The sequence below is a fragment of the Rutidosis leptorrhynchoides genome, chromosome 6 (genome assembly GCF_046630445.1).
Source record: "Rutidosis leptorrhynchoides isolate AG116_Rl617_1_P2 chromosome 6, CSIRO_AGI_Rlap_v1, whole genome shotgun sequence".
In the NCBI taxonomy this organism is placed as follows: domain Eukaryota; kingdom Viridiplantae; phylum Streptophyta; class Magnoliopsida; order Asterales; family Asteraceae; genus Rutidosis; species Rutidosis leptorrhynchoides.
In genome coordinates, this window is record NC_092338.1 from 86,691,686 (window position 1) to 86,710,593 (window position 18,908).

Below are 18,908 nucleotides of genomic sequence, written 5' to 3' on the forward strand. Positions count from 1 at the left end.
ATTCTGATGGTGATGAAGATGACGATGAAGAAATTATAAACCAGCTCTCGTCGAAATATGAAGATGAAGATGATGTAATGGATAATGAAGATATCGAAAACCAGATCCCTGATTAGGGTGGTGATGCCCCAAACCAAGAATCCGATGGTGATGAACATGATGATGGATGATGATGATGACGATGGATGGTGAAGGATCTCATGATTTCATTTTTAGTGGAACCACCAGATGATGATGATGAAATAGATGATGACGATCTCAAAACTCAAATCTTGTTTGTTGAGATCTCCTGATATTGTTTTTCAAGGAACCGCCAGATGGCGACGTTTTTTTTTTCTTTTTTTTTTTTTTTTTTATCAATTTAAGATCTAGGTTCATAAATGGATTAGGGATTGTGACATGGAAATGAAAAAATGATGTGTAAATAAATATCCACAATAAAAAATATAAAAAATTCGAAGTGTAAAATTTTCCTCAATTGCAAATAATTTTCAAATCATATACCCTTTTAAACACCAAATTGAAATTATAATTCTTTATGAGCAAAGAAAAAACAATATTCTTTTATTGAAAATTTGTTACTTTTATGTTATATTTTTTTAGGTATTTGCTCATTAATTGAAACATATAAAATGGCCAAAATATTAAAAACAGCAGTCCTAGACGATCATGAAAGGGTAAATTTATGGAAAAAAATGTTTTTTTAACAGAAGTACGTGATCACCTAGGGGGATTAAACCACCAACACGTTCATCTCATGCAGTTACATAATCCGCCCCTAACTGCTGCTTTGGAGGAAACTCGGCCCAATACGAGGACATGGGCGCTAAAACCCCCTCCCCTACCGCCCCCGCAACGCGATGTGCGGAAATTCAAGGGTTAAAGGTCAACCTTGTGTGTGTTGCACCACATGGGAGTCGAACTCCCGATCCATCGCTAAGAGAGGCGGACCACTACCACATGAGCTACAACAAAAGGTTGAAAAATAATTTTTTTAAACATTTAAATATGGTTGAAATATTTTTAATGTCATTTTGACATCCTAAAACGATCTTGAAAGGGTAAATATTGTGTATTGTTTACTCCGGCACACTCAACAACACTTCTTTTATAATGAAAGTACGTATGTAGTAATGAGATTGTATCTAAAAAATAATAGTATTACGAACGCATACTAAACATTTTGTCAACGAATGATATACAATGTATATAAACTAACCACAAGATGTAACAGCTTCTCCGTCATAACGCACAAATTAACGGGTACCTCGTTTATTTTCTTAGACTAACATTAATTAAACATAAACGATTTTTCAGTTTGTCAAGCTGGACAGTGTACAATTTCGTCCTCTAATAATAAATATAAAATTTAATGTGTGTATTCATTATAAATTCTTTTATATAGATATAAATATATAAATATATACATTAAAATAATATTAAACATATGTCATGGAGCACAAATCTATCTATACTTTATCATAAATCTCTATCATGAATTCATGATAATATCATAAATGAGTAATTTACAAACTTATAAAAAATTCAAAAATAAAAATTTAAAACTATTTATGATGATGTCATTAAAATAATTAATTATTTATTTAATAAAAATATTAATATTAATTGTACAATATGGAAAGTATTGTGTACAAATTTATGATAAAACACCTTCATGATCATATGTACAATCTTTGAAGTATTATGTACAATCTAATGATAAACAAACCCATGACCATATATACAATATTTAAAACATTATGTACAATCTAATGGCAAAACACCCTCATGACTATATGTACAATATTTAAAACATCATGTATAACCATATAATTCCAATGACCATATATAAAATTTTTAAAACAAATTGTACAATATTTTATAAAATACCTCATGAACACATGTAAAAACTTTGAACCATATTGTACAACCTTCACATATTAATTGTATTTTATTTTTTAAAAATTCTAGAGTCATTTGTGATTACTAATAATAATTATTAAAAATATGATATTTAATTATGAAACAAACTTTATTATTATTGTTTATTATTATTATTATTATTATTATAATTATTATAATTACAATTATAATTATAATAATTATTATTTTTTTATTTTTATTCAAATATAGATTCTCTTTACGGGATTAAATATGTTACATATGTATGCGAAATGATGTCTCAATAAAAGTTGCACTGTTGACTTTTATAACAGAGAAAATAGTATCTGATGAAAATTAGAAGAGGGTGGTGGAAGAACGAAGGTAGTTTATTTTTTTTGTTAAATACGTTTGTAGTTTATATTTGATTATTTCGGATACATATGTTAGAGGCAAAATATATGTGGCACACTTTCGTTATAATTATTTGTTATATGCATTTTATAAGGTTCAATGATTTGGAAATTATTCTCGATAATGTATATTTAAACTTGAATTATTTAATAAACTCCTGATTTCAAGAGTCTTTATACTAGTAAAAAATAAAAGAAAACCCTTGTAGAAAACCGAAAGATTATTTCAAGTAAACCAAAACTTTCTTCAGTGTCACTATTTTAATAATTTGTAATTTATTTATCTATTTATTCAAAGTTGGCTTAATATCAATTGGGCTCGGTATTCGGCTATTTTTGGGCTTAGTCTATTTTAAATTCGAAGTAGGCAACAAACTATGAAGCATGACCGTATTATAAGGCGATAAGAGTGACACATAATTTTTAATAGTTAGAGTGCTACACTATTTCCTTCTCAGAACTAGCTGTCAGATTAGCGTCACATCAGTACTTTTTTTCGGGACTAAACACTCTCAACAGTAACACTTCTTGTTCCGTATTTTTTTATTACTTTTTAATTTTTTTATAAAAACAAATAATTATAATTATTTAAATAAAACTAAACTTTTATTAAAAATTAAAAACATTACAATAATTAAAATTAAATTACATTTAAATTAAAACATACATTAAAAATTAAAATTACATTAAAATTTAAAACTATTCTTCGTCTTCGTCGTCGTCTTCTTCGTCGTCTTCGTCTTCGTCATGATCTTCTTGTTCTTGATCTTGATCTTCTTCATCTTCGTCATCGGGAATGTGTGAAGGTCCTGCTTCATCTTGATTGTTTGGATTTATTGTCGGAGCATATCGAATTCGATAATTAGGTAGAAGACTATGTACGTGGTCCACAAGCATTTCTCCTAGTAGTCGATGAATGCCCATATCTCTTATTTTCGCGTCCACACGCATATGTGCATCAACCCTTTCTTGAAATGTTCCTCGTGCACGTCGAACCGGACGATAATTCTCCCCGAGTCCACAAAATGCACGATCGTTGTCCTCTGTTATCATATTATTTAATATCACACATGTTAACATAATTCTTCTAATTTTGCGGATATAATACGGTCTTGGCGGATGTTGAAAAATGGTCCATCAGCCTTGTAGTATTCTAAATACTCGTTAAATATCTTTTCTTACCGATTCTTGATGCCTTTTGAATTTTGATTGTTTCGGGTCTATCGGATTTCTGAACGACTTAACTAATGTTGACCATGTCGGGTAAATTTCATTCGTCAAATAATAACTCTTGGTAAACGTACACCCGTTAACCGTAAACGTACATGGTGGAGCTTCAACGGCTAATAAGTCATTAAACAAATCAGATTGATTAAGTACGTTATGGTTTTGGATCTGTGATTTTGGTTTGGAGTTAAGGATAGAGACAGAGAAAAGTGATAGAGAAGAGATAGAGGCCTAAATTTGGTTTTGGATCTCTGGTTTTGATTAAAGAAGAATATGATATGATTTTTAAAAAGAAAATATAAAAGAGAAAAGAAATTAGATTATTTAATAAGAAAATGACAAAAATATTCTCATGTGGCAGACACATGACTAGACTTAACTAGAAAAATTAATAGCGAAGTGATAGAAGGACTACAATTGAAAAAAAATATATATATAATTCAAAGGACTATCAATACAAAATCAAAAGTTCAAGGACTATGTATGAAAAATAGGGTAAACTACAGGAACGACCGGCGTAATTTTATCATTATTAAAAGTCTTTCAATAAAGTATAATAGCTAATACTCCGTAACTTATACTCGCTCCGTCCCATATTAATAGTTCTTAAACAAAAAACACACAGTTTAAGAAAATGTCATAAAAGTACTGTACTTTTTGTTTACTTTTCAGTTTTACCCGTAGCTTTAATTCATTCTTTAATTCTATCCACATACATTAAGGGCATAATAGAACATAAGCTTCTTATTCTTTTCTATTTATGGAAGTGGACTATTAATTTGGGACATCCCAAAATAGAATACTGGACTATTAATATGAGACGAATGGAGTAATTAAATAACACAATATCAAATGAGGGAGATTGGTTTAGGGTGCGTTTGTTTGCCTCTTAATGGAATGGTTCAGCACTGAATGTTGAACCATTCAGCATTCAGTGCGTTTGTTTCTGACCTCTGAATGACATATGGTGGTGAATGGTTAAGAATTCAGCTCTGAACCATTCAGAGATGAAACACTCTCTTAACCATTAAGAGCCTAAGGGAGTGTTTGGATTTGCATTTTGAAAATTAATTATGCGTTTTGGATAATCATAATCAAATAATCAGAGGTAGCAAAACATGATTTTAATTAATAGTGTTTGGATTTAATTATGCTGTTTAATATCGTAATAATCACGTAATCTATTTTTTAAGTGTTTGGAAAAATCAATTTATTTGATAATTTAACATGTAAAATTACCAAAAGGGACATAAAATTTCACATGTGCTACGCCCTACGAACATAAAATTTTAATGTTTTAGCAACATATTACATACGGGGATAGTGAATGAAGAAAAACTTCATCTGAAAAAAACTTGTCTAGTATCAAAAGACCACAACGTCAACTATTCTAAACATTGTCAATTTGTCATTTTGAATAAGATTCAATAAACACTGAATGGTAAAAATCATTTGAGTAATACGACTAGTAAGGCCACTTGCAATTGTTCAGCTCTTTCACTAACATTTTCACTGCCACATCAGAGCCACATCAGCACAAACTCTTTAACATTCCTTTCACATTTCTTTTACTAAACCCTCACAATCATAAACTAAAATATTACCCACAATTATACCCCTAAAATATAATATGTACAATATATAAAGCACAAAATACAAACAAAATAATAGTAGGCCACATATCTTTTCCGTCAAAGCATCGTTGCAGTAGTCACTAACAATTCGTTTGGCGAGCTGGCCACTATCATGGTCAAATGGTGACTTTCGTTAACATGGGCTCTTTCACACTACCATTGCATGTAGCCTAAGGCAAATAAATTGGGCCAAGAGAAAAGGGAGGTTACCTATATTAGTCTAGAGAGACAAGACTAGTAACAGTACCTTGAATAAAGATAGAATAAAGGTGGATAAAAGTTGAGCTTATTACTGTAGTGACCCGAACTTTTCCATGTTTATATATATTAATTGAGATTGATATTTACATGATTAAATGTTTCCAACATGTTAAGCAATCAAACTTGTTAAGACTTGATTAATTGAAATATGTTTCATATAGACAATTGACCACCCAAGTTGACCGGCGATTCACGAACGTTAAAACTTGTAAAAACGACATGACGATATATATATATATGGATATACATATGGTTAACATGAGATTATGATAAGTAAGTATCTCCATAAGTATATTAACAATGAGTTATATACATATAAACAAGACTACTAACTTAAGGATTTCGAAACGAGACATATATGTAACGATTATCGTTGTAACGACATTTAAATGTATATATATCATATTAAGATATATTAATATATCATAATATCATGATAATATAATAATTTAACATCTCATTAGATATAATAAACAATGGGTTAACAACATTAATTGAGATCGTTAACTTAAAGGTTTCAAAACAACACTTACATGTAACGACTAACGATGACTTAACGACTCAGTTAAAATGTATTACAAGTAGTGTATTTAGATGTATTAAAATACTTTTGGAAGACTTCAAGACATATATCAAGACACTCATACTTAACGAAAATGGTTACAGTTACTTTTCCATTCTTTTCTTTCATCAGGAATTCTAGTCGTATTCTTACCAGTATTATACACAGCTTCAAAACGTACTTACTATGAGTATATACCAATAGGAACTAGCATGGGATTCCACTCTTGATTATGTCATGTATGACTAATCAATTTTAACTTCTACCATGAGCTAGTCAACTAACTAGAACTCCTTTTAACCCCACTCACCACTCACCAATTACCACTCATCATTCACTCCATTTCACTTCCAATTCTCTTTCTAATTCTCTCTCAACACACACACACTATTATGAACGTATTTTTCCAGTAGTTAATCATCATCTTCATTAAAAATCACTTCAAGAATCAAGCTATAATCATCATAGGAAGAACACTTCAAGAACACTTCAAAAATCTCTTCAAGTTTACTAATTTACTTCCAAGCTTTCTAATCCATTCCAAGTAATCATCTAAGATCAAGAAACCTTTGTTATATACAGTAGGTTATCTTTCTTATTCAAGGTAATATTCATATTCAAACTTTGATTCAATTTCTATAACTATAAACTATCTTAATTCGAGTAAAAATCTTACTTGAACTTGTTTTTGTGTCATGATCCTACTTCAAGAACTTTCAAGCCATCCAAGATCCTTTGAAGCTAGATAATTTCTTGTCACTTCCAGTAGGTTTACCTACTAAACTTGAGGTAGTAATGATGTTCATAACATCATTCGATTCATATATATAAAACTATCTTATTCGAAGGTTTAAACTCGTAATCATTAGAACATAGTTTAGTTAATTCTAAACTTGTTCGCAAACAAAAGTTAATCCTTCTAACTTGACTTTTAAAATCAACTAAACACATGTTATATATCTATATGATATGCTAACTTAATGATTTAAAGCCTGGAAACACGAAAAACACCGTAAAACCGGATTTACGCCGTCGTAGTAACACCGCGGGCTGTTTTGGGTTAGTTAATTAAAAACTATGATAAACTTTGATTTAAAAGTTGTTATTCTGAGAAAATGATTTTTATTATGAACATGAAACTATATCCAAAAATTATGGTTAAACTCAAAGTGGAAGTATGTTTTCTAAAATGGTCATCTAGACGTCGTTCTTTCGACTGAAATGACTACCTTTACAAAAACGACTTGTAACTTATTTTTCCGACTATAAAACTATAACTTTTCTGTTTAGATTCATAAAATATAGTTCAATATGAAACCATATCAATTTGATTCACTCAAAACGGATTTAAAATGAAGAAGTTATGGGTAAAACAAGATTGGATAATTTTTCTCATTTTAGCTACGTGAAAATTGGTAACAAATCTATTCCAACCATAACTTAATCAACTTGTATTGTATATTATGTAATTTTGAGATACCATAGACACGTATACAATGTTTCGACCTATCATGTCGACACATCTATTTATATTTCGGAACAACCATAGACACTCTATATGTGAATGTTGGAGTCATCTATACAGGGTTGAGGTTGATTCCAAAATATATATAGTTTGAGTTGTGATCAATACTGAGATACGTATACACTGGGTCGTGGATTGATTCAAGATAATATTTATCGATTTATTTCTGTACATCTAACTGTGGACAACTAGTTGTAGGTTACTAACGAGGACAGCTGACTTAATAAACTTAAAACATCAAAATATATTAAAAGTGTTGTAAATATATTTTGAACATACTTTAATATACATGTATATATTGTTATAGGTTCGTGAATCAACAGTGGCCAAGTCTTACTTCTCGACGAAGTAAAAATCTGTGAAAGTGAGTTATAGTCCCACTTTTAAAATCTAATATTTTTGGGATGAGAATACATGCAGGTTTTATAAATGATTTACAAAATAGACACAAGTACGTGAAACTACATTCTATGGTTGAATTATCGAAATCGAATATGCCCCTTTTTATTAAGTCTGGTAATCTAAGAATTAGGGAACAGACACCCTAATTGACGCGAATCCTAAAGATAGATCTATTGGGCCTAACAAACCCCATCCAAAGTACCGGATGCTTTAGTACTTCAAAATTTATATCATATCTGAAGGGTGTCCTGGAATGATGGGGATATTCTTATATATATGTATCTTGTTAATGTCGGTTACCAGGTGTTCACCATATGAATGATTTTTATCTCTATGTATGGGATGTGTATTGAAATATGAAATCTTGTGGTCTATTGTTACGATTTGATATATATATATATATAGGTTAAACCTATAACTCACCAACATTTTTGTTGACATTTAAAGCATGTTTATTCTCAGGTGAATACTAAGAGCTTCCGCTGTTGCATACTAAAATAAGGACAAGATTTGGAGTCCATGTTTGTATGATATTGTGTAAAAACTGCATTCAAGAAACTGATTTCGATGTAACATATTTGTATTGTAAACCATTATGTAATGGTCGTGTGTAAACAGGATATTTTAGATTATCATTATTTGATAATCTACGTAAAGCTTTTTAAACCTTTATTTATGAAATAAAGGTTATGGTTTGTTTTAAAAATGAATACAGTCTTTGAAAAACGTCTCATATAGAGGTCAAAACCTCGCAACAAAATCAATTAATATGGAACGTTTTTAATCAATAAGAACGGGACATTTCAGTTGGTATCCGAGCGTTGGTCTTAGAGAACCAGAAAATTTGCATTAGTGTGTCTTATCGAGTTTGTTAGGATGCATTAGTGAGTCTGGACTTCGACCGTGTTTTCTTTAAAAATGATTGCTTAACATTTTTGTTGGAAACTATATATTTTTAACATATGAATATTATGTGATATATTAATCTATTAACGTGTTTGATATTATGTGATAGATGTCTACCTCTAGAACAAGTCCCATTGACTCACCTAAGAATAATGAAGAGTCAAATGTAAATTGGAATGATTCGTGGACTGATTCACAAGTTCCCGAAGAGGAACCGGAAGAAGAGTCGGAACCGGAAGAAGAATCGGAACCGGAAGAAGAATCGGAACCGGAAGAAGAAATAGAACCGTTGGGGGAAATAATAAAACGGTTAAGTAAAAGAGAATCCTCAACCAACAGACCAAGGTTAATTATGGTCAATGGTGTTTCCGCCAAGGAAGCAAAATATTGGGAGGATTACCAATTCTCCGATGAATCGGATTCCGACGAGAATTCCGATGATGTTATAGAAATTACCCCAACTGAATTTAAAAAGGCAAAAGAAAATAATAAGGGAAAGGGCATAAAAATAGAGAAATCTAATTCCAACCCCGATGAACTTTATATGTATCGTCAACCTCCGAAGTCCTTAAGTTGTAACAATGACCCGGGAACCTCTAAACCACCAGGTTTTTCTAAACCAATGTGGACAACGACGGCTCGTATTAGGGGAACGTCATATATCCCTAGAAACTTGGCAAAATGAACCAAAACCGAACAAGAAGAAATGAGCGAGTCGGAATAAGATAGTTGTATTCGTGTGGTGTAATATATGTAATATAGTGTGCTTATGCTTTATGATATATGTAAAAATTGCTTGTATTAATAAGTATTTTTTTATGAATCTAACTCTTGTCTATTTTACAGTATAAAAACACAAAATGGATAGACAACCCAATATTTTAAGAGACCTACCCGGAGACATGATTGATGAAATCTTGTCTAGAGTCGGTCAGAATTCCTCGGCACAACTATTTAAGGCGAGATCAGTTTGTAAGACATTCGAAGAACGTTCCAAGAATGCCTTGGTTTATAAAAGGCTTTCGTTCGAAAGATGGGGGATATCACATTGGGAAATCCATAAGTTACGATGTGTTTACTTTGACGCATATATTGCGGGGAACCCAAATGCTATTTTACGCAATGGGTTAAGAAATTAATTTGACTCAATATATCCGAATATTGGACTTCGTGATTTAGAAAAAGCGGCTAACATGCAACATAAAGAAGCATGTTATGCTTACGGATTAGTAATGTTCGCTTCTCACCAAAGTGAGAACAAGAACATCGGCCTACAACTATTAAACAAAATGTTCTCACAAGTGACGGAGTCGGTAATTGGGGTAAGAAATGAGGTTTTTAGGTTATTACGAGACTGTTGGTCATTACGTAACCCTCGTCCCTTTGACGACGTTACAACACGCTGTCTTATCAACGGCCATAACGGTTATGTTCCACAAGACCAAGGATGGGAAGTAGTCCTAGTAAAACCAGAATGCATGACTTGTTTCTGGACGTATGAATTACGTGTCTTTATTGCCTTTGCTGAACTACTTGTGTACTAGCTAGAATTATCTTCACAACTATCTTGTATCAAAGTTATTGTGTGCTATATTTCATGCTTTATGTAAAATAAGCGGTATTGTAAGTTTGTAAAATATTGTATAAAAGTTTGAACGCGAAATATTATTACAATCAGTTTTTCATATAGAATTGTAGTAGTTGAATTGTATATTAGCTACTAAGTATGAACTTAACGGGTAGGTACTACCCGAATTTAAACTTATAAAACGCTAATATGAAGAAAAAGCTTTTATAAATGAGTTCATATTATGCTACGAAATACTATTAACTACTCTTAATATTCTGTATGATTAACTTGTTCCATTTGACTATTTTGAAGGAAATGGCACCGACTACTCGACACACCGTGAATATGAATGAAGAGGAATTCCGTACTTTTCTAGCTTCAAACATAGCCGCAGTACAGGCTGCGCTACATACCAACAATAACCTTGGATCTGGCCGTACAGGAAATCGTGTAGGATGCACCTACAAAGAATTCACTGCCTGCAAACCTTTGGAATTTGATGGAACCGAAGGACCGATCGGATTGAAACGGTGGACCGAGAAGGTCGAATCGGTGTTTGTCATAAGTAAGTGTACTAAAGAGGACAAAGTGAAGTACGCTACGCATACCTTCACAGGTTCTGCGTTAACATGGTGGAATACCTATCTAGAGCAAGTGGGACAAGATGATGCGTACGCACTACCGTGGTCAGCATTCAAGCACTTGATGAACGAGAAGTACCGTCCCAGAACCGAGGTCAATAAGCTCAAGAAAGAACTTAGAGGGTTACGAACCCAAGGATTTGATATTACCATGTACGAAAGACGATTCACAGAATTGTGCCTATTGTGTCCGGGAGCATTCGAAGATGAGGAAGAGAAGATCGACGCGTTTGTGAAAGGATTACCGGAAAGAATCCAAGAAGATATAAGTTCACACGAGCCCGCCTCCATACAACAGGCATGTAGAATGGCTCACAAACTAGTGAACCAGATTGAAGAAAGAATTAAAGAACAGACTGCTGAAGAGGCCAATGTGAAGCAAGTCAAAAGAAAGTGGGAGGAAAACGGTGATAAGAATCACCAATACAACAACAACAGCAATTACAACAATAATCACAACAATTATCCCAACAATCGCAACATCAATCGCAACTACAACAAACGGCCCAACAACAACAACAACAACAACAACAACAACAACAACAACAATAATAGCAACTACAACAATCATCCCAACAACAATAATAACCGCAACAACAACAACAATCAGAAGCAGCTATGCCAAAGGTGTGAAAAGTATCACTCGGGGTTCTGCACCAAATTTTGCAACAAGTGTAAAAGAAATGGTCATAGCGCGGCGAAGTGTGAGGTCTACGGACCAGGGGTTAATAGAACGAAAGGAACAAATGGTGTCGAAACGAGTAATGGCGGAGCAAGTAGTGTCGGAGCAAGTTATGCCAATGTAGTTTGTTATAAATGTGGAAAACCGGGCCACATTATTAGAAATTGCCCGAACCAGGAGAACACGAATGGACAAGTCCGCGGAAGAGTTTTCAATATTAATGCGGCAGAGGCACAGGAAGACCCGGAGCTTGTTACGGGTACATTTCTTATTGACAATAAATCTGCTTACGTTTTATTTGATTCGGGTGCGGATAGAAGCTATATGAGTAGAGATTTTTGTGCTAAATTAAGTTGTCCATTGACGCCTTTGGATAGTAAATTTTTACTCGAATTAGCAAATGGTAAATTAATTTCAGCATATAATATATGTCGGAATCGAGAAATTAAACAGGTTAGCGAAACATTTAAAATTGATTTGATACCAGTAGAGTTAGGGAGTTTTGATGTGATAATCGGTATGGACTGGTTGAAAGAAGTGAAAGCAGAGATCGTTTGTTACAAAAATGCAATTCGCATTATACGAGAAAAAGGAAAACCCTTAATGGTGTACGGAGAAAAGGGCAACACGAAGCTACATATTATTAGTAATTTGAAGGCACAAAAACTAATAAGAAAAGGTTGCTATGCTGTTCTAGCACATGTCGAGAAAGTACAAACTGAAGAAAAGAGCATCAATGATGTTCCCATTGCAAAAGAATTTCCCGATGTATTTTCGAAAGAATTACCGGGATTACCCCCACAGCGATCCGTTGAATTTCAAATAGATCTTGTACCAGGAGCTGCACCAATAGCTCGTGCTCCTTACAGACTCGCACCCAGCGAGATGAAAGAACTGCAAAGCCAATTACAAGAACTTTTAGAGCGTGGTTTCATTCGACCAAGCACATCACCATGGGGAGCTCCTGTTTTGTTTGTCAAGAAGAAAGATGGTACATTCAGGTTGTGTATCGACTACCGAGAGTTGAACAAACTTACCATCAAGAACCGCTACCTACTACCGAGAATCGACGACTTATTTGATCAACTACAAGGCTCATCTGTTTATTCAAAGATTGACTTACGTTCCGGGTATCATCAAATGCGGGTGAAAGAAGATGACATTCCAAAGACTGCTTTCAGAACACGTTACGGTCATTACGAGTTTATGGTCATGCTGTTTGGTTTAACTAATGCACCAGCTGTGTTCATGGACCTTATGAACCGAGTGTGTGGACCATACCTTGACAAGTTTGTCATTGTTTTCATTGATGACATACTTATTTACTCAAAGAATGACCAAGAACACGGTGAACATTTGAGAAAGGTGTTAGAAGTATTGAGGAAGGAAGAATTGTACGCTAAGTTTTCAAAGTGTGCATTTTGGTTGGAAGAAGTTCAATTCCTCGGTCACATAGTGAACAAAGAAGGTATTAAGGTGGATCCGGCAAAGATAGAAACTGTTGAAAAGTGGGAAACCCCGAAAACTCCGAAACACATACGCCAGTTTTTAGGACTAGCTGGTTACTACAGAAGGTTCATCCAAGACTTTTCCAGAATAGCAAAACCCTTGACTGCATTAACGCATAAAGGGAAGAAATTTGAATGGAATGATGAACAAGAGAAAGCGTTTCAGTTATTGAAGAAAAAGCTAACTACGGCACCTATATTGTCATTGCCTGAAGGGAATGATGATTTTGTGATTTATTGTGACGCATCAAAGCAAGGTCTCGGTTGTGTATTAATGCAACGAACGAAGGTGATTGCTTATGCATCTAGACAATTGAAGATTCATGAACAAAATTTTACGACGCATGATTTGGAATTAGGCGCGGTTGTTTTTGCATTAAAGACTTGGAGGCACTACTTATATGGGGTCAAAAGTATTATATATACCGACCACAAAAGTCTTCAACACATATTTAATCAGAAACAACTGAATATGAGGCAGCGTAGGTGGATTGAATTATTGAATGATTACGACTTTGAGATTCGTTACCACCCGGGGAAGGCAAATGTGGTAGCCGATGCCTTGAGCAGGAAGGACAGAGAACCCATTCGAGTAAAATCTATGAATATAATGATTCATAATAACCTTACTACTCAAATAAAGGAGGCGCAACAAGGAGTTTTAAAAGAGGGAAATTTAAAGGATGAAATACCCAAAGGATCGGAGAAACATCTTAATATTCGGGAAGACGGAACCCGGTATAGGGCTGAAAGGATTTGGGTACCAAAATTTGGAGATATGAGAGAAATGGTACTTAGAGAAGCTCATAAAACCAGATACTCAATACATCCTGGAACGGGGAAGATGTACAAGGATCTCAGGAAATATTTTTGGTGGTCGGGTATGAAAGCCGATGTTGCTAAATACGTAGGAGAATGTTTGACGTGTTCTAATGTCAAAGCTGAGCATCAGAAACCATCAGGTCTACTTCAACAACCCGAAATCCCGGAATGGAAATGGGAAAACATTACCATGGATTTCATCACTAAATTGCCAAGGACTGCAAGTGGTTTTGATACTATTTGGGTAATAGTTGATCGTCTCACCAAATCAGGACATTTCCTGCCAATAAGAGAAGATGACAAGATGGAGAAGTTAGCACGACTGTATTTGAAGGAAGTCGTCTCCAGACATGGAATACCAATCTCTATTATCTCTGATAGGGATGGCAGATTTATTTCAAGATTCTGGCAGACATTACAGCAAGAATTAGGAACTCGTCTAGACATGAGTACTGCCTATCATCCACAAACTGATGGGCAGAGCGAAAGGACGATACAAACGCTAGAAGACATGCTACGAGCATGTGTTATTGATTTCGGAAACAGTTGGGATCGACATCTACCATTAGCAGAATTTTCCTACAACAACAGCTACCATTCAAGCATTGAGATGACGCCGTTTGAAGCACTTTATGGTAGAAAGTGCAGGTCTCCGATTTGTTGGAGTGAAGTGGGGGATAGACAGATTACGGGTCCGGAGATTATACAAGAAACTACCGAGAAGATCATCCAAATTCAACAACGGTTGAAAACCGCCCAAAGTCGACAAAAGAGCTACGCTGACATTAAAAGAAAAGATATAGAATTTGAAATTGGAGAGATGGTCATGCTTAAAGTTGCACCTTGGAAAGGCGTTGTTCGATTTGGTAAACAAGGGAAATTAAATCCAAGGTATATTGGACCATTCAAGATTATTGATCGTGTCGGACCAGTAGCTTACCGACTTGAGTTACCTCAACAACTCGCGGCTGTACATAACACTTTCCACGTCTCAAATTTGAAGAAATGGTTTGCTAAAGAAGATCTCACTATTCCGTTAGATGAAATCCAAATCAACGAAAAACTCCAATTCATCGAAGAACCCGTCGAAATAATGGATCGTGAGGTTAAAAGACTTAAGCAAAACAAGATACCAATTGTTAAGGTTCGATGGAATGCTCGCAGAGGACCCGAGTTCACCTGGGAGCGTGAAGATCAGATGAAGAAGAAATACCCGCATCTATTTCTAAAAGATTCGTCAACACCTTCAACAGCTTAAAATTTCGGGACGAAATTTATTTAACGGGTAGGTACTGTAGTGACCCGAACTTTTCCATGTTTATATATATTAATTGAGATTGATATTTACATGATTAAATGTTTCCAACATGTTAAGCAATCAAACTTGTTAAGACTTGATTAATTGAAATATGTTTCATATAGACAATTGACCACCCAAGTTGACCGGAGATTCACGAACGTTAAAACTTGTAAAAACGACATGACGATATATATATGGATATACATATGGTTAACATGAGATTATGATAAGTAAGTATCTCCATAAGTATATTAACAATGAGTTATATACATATAAACAAGACTACTAACTTAAGGATTTCGAAACGAGACATATATGTAACGATTATCGTTGTAACGACATTTAAATGTATATATATCATATTAAGATATATTAATATATCATAATATCATGATAATATAATAATTTAACATCTCATTAGATATAATAAACAATGGGTTAACAACATTAATTGAGATCGTTAACTTAAAGGTTTCAAAACAACACTTACATGTAACGACTAACGATGACTTAACGACTCAGTTAAAATGTATATACAAGTAGTGTATTTAGATGTATTAAAATACTTTTGGAAGACTTCAAGACATATATCAAAACACTCATACTTAACGAAAATGGTTACAGTTACTTTTCCATTCTTTTCTTTCATCAGGAATTCTAGTCGTATTCTTACCCGTATTATACACAGCTTCAAAACGTACTTACTATGAGTATATACCAATAGGAACTAGCATGGGATTCCACTCTTGATTATGTCATGTATGACTAATCAATTTTAACTTCTACCATGAGCTAGTCAACTAACTAGAACTCCTTTTAACCCCACTCACCACTCACCAATTACCACTCATCATTCACTCCATTTCACTTCCAATTCTCTTTCTAATTCTCTCTCAACACACACACACTATTATGAACGTATTTTTCCAGTAGTTAATCATCATCTTCATCAAAAATCACTTCAAGAATCAAGCTATAATCATCATAGGAAGAACACTTCAAGAACACTTCAAAAATCCCTTCAAGTTTACTAATTTACTTCCAAGCTTTCTAATCCATTCCAAGTAATCATCTAAGATCAAGAAACCTTTGTTATATACAGTAGGTTATCTTTCTTATTCAAGGTAATATTCATATTCAAACTTTGATTCAATTTCTATAACTATAAACTATCTTAATTCGAGTAAAAATCTTACTTGAACTTGTTTTTGTGTCATGATCCTACTTCAAGAACTTTCAAGCCATCCAAGATCCTTTGAAGCTAGATCATTTCTTGTCACTTCCAGTAGGTTTACCTACTAAACTTGAGGTAGTAATGATGTTCATAACATCATTCGATTCATATATATAAAACTATCTTATTCGAAGGTTTAAACTCGTAATCATTAGAACATAGTTTAGTTAATTCTAAACTTGTTCGCAAACAAAAGTTAATCCTTCTAACTTGACTTTTAAAATCAACTAAACACATGTTCTATATCTATATGATATGCTAACTTAATGATTTAAAACCTGGAAACACGAAAAACACCGTAAAACCGGATTTACGCCGTCGTAATAACACCGCGGGCTGTTTTGGGTTAGTTAATTAAAAACTATGATAAAATTTGATTTAAAAGTTGTTATTCTGAGAAAAATGATTTTTATTATGAACATGAAACTATATCCAAAAATTATGGTTAAACTCAAAGTGGAAGTATATTTTCTAAAATGGTCATCTAGACGTCGTTCTTTCGACTGAAATGACTACCTTTATAAAAACGACTTGTAACTTATTTTTTCGACTATAAACCTATACTTTTTCTGTTTAGATTCATAAAATAGAGTTCAATATGAAACCATAGCAATTTGATTCACTCAAAACGGATTTAAAATGAAGAAGTTATGGGTAAAACAAGATTGGATAATTTTTCTCATTTTAGCTACGTGAAAATTGGTAACAAATCTATTCCAACCATAACTTAATCAACTTGTATTGTATATTATGTAATCTTGAGATACCATAGACACGTATACAATGTTTCGACCTATCATGTCGACACATCTATATATATTTCGGAACAACCATAGACACTCTATATGTGAATGTTGGAGTTAGCTATACAGGGTTGAGGTTGATTCCAAAATATATATAGTTTGAGTTGTGATCAATACTGAGATACATATACACTGGGTCGTGAATTGATTCAAGATAATATTTATCGATTTATTTCTGTACATCTAACTGTGGACAACTAGTTGTAGGTTACTAACGAGGACAGCTGACTTAATAAACTTAAAACATCAAAATATATTAAAAGTGTTGTAAATATATTTTGAACATACTTTAATATACATGTATATATTGTTATAGGTTCGTGAATCAACCAGTGGCCAAGTCTTACTTCCCGACGAAGTAAAAATCTGTGAAAGTGAGTTATAGTCCCACTTTTAAAATCTAATATTTTTGGGATGAGAATACATGCAGGTTTTATAAATGATTTACAAAATAGACACAAGTACGTGAAACTACATTCTATGGTTGAATTATCGAAATCGAATATGCCCCTTTTTATTAAGTCTGGTAATCTAAGAATTAGGGAACAGACACCCTAATTGACGCGAATCCTAAAGATAGATCTATTGGGCCTAACAAACCCCATCCAAAGTACCGGATGCTTTAGTACTTCGAAATTTATATCATATCCGAAGGGTGTCCCGGAATGATGGGGATATTCTTATATATATGCATCTTGTTAATGTCGGTTACCAGGTGTTCACCATATGAATGATTTTTATCTCTATGTATGGGATGTGTATTGAAATATGAAATCTTGTGGTCTATTGTTACGATTTGATATATATAGGTTAAACCTATAACTCACCAACATTTTTGTTGACATTTAAAGCATGTTTATTCTCAGGTGAATACTAAGAGCTTCCGCTGTTGCATACTAAAATAAGGACAAGATTTGGAGTCCATGTTTGTATGATATTGTGTAAAAACTGCATTCAAGAAACTGATTTCGATGTAACATATTTGTATTGTAAATCATTATGTAATGGTCGTGTGTAAACAGGATATTTTAGATTATCATTATTTGATAATCTACGTAAAGCTTTTTAAACCTTTATTTATGAAATAAAGGTTATGGTTTGTTTTAAAAATGAATGCAGTCTTTGAAAAACGTCTCATATAGAGGTCAAAACCTCGTAACGAAATCAATTAATATGGAACGTTTTTAATCAATAAGAACGGGACATTTCAATTACTGTATATTAGAGAGTATTTATATTTAAGGGTACAAAGGTAATTTAAAGTGTAAGAGGATTTTATAAAAACCTGCGTTTTCTCTGCAGTAACCATCACCTCACTTCTTGAAATTTGCGATTTGAAGCTAACACAACGCAAAAAATCGATTTTTGACATTTCCTTACCAAACACTAAAAATGGATTTTTCATGATTTGCAAACGTGATAATTAAAAAATCAGCTTCAAATCGCAAAGTCAAACACCCCTAAATTATCTATAATATTCTCTTCAAATCATATCATGATCACCTAACTAACAAGTATATTTAATTTTTTATTCATG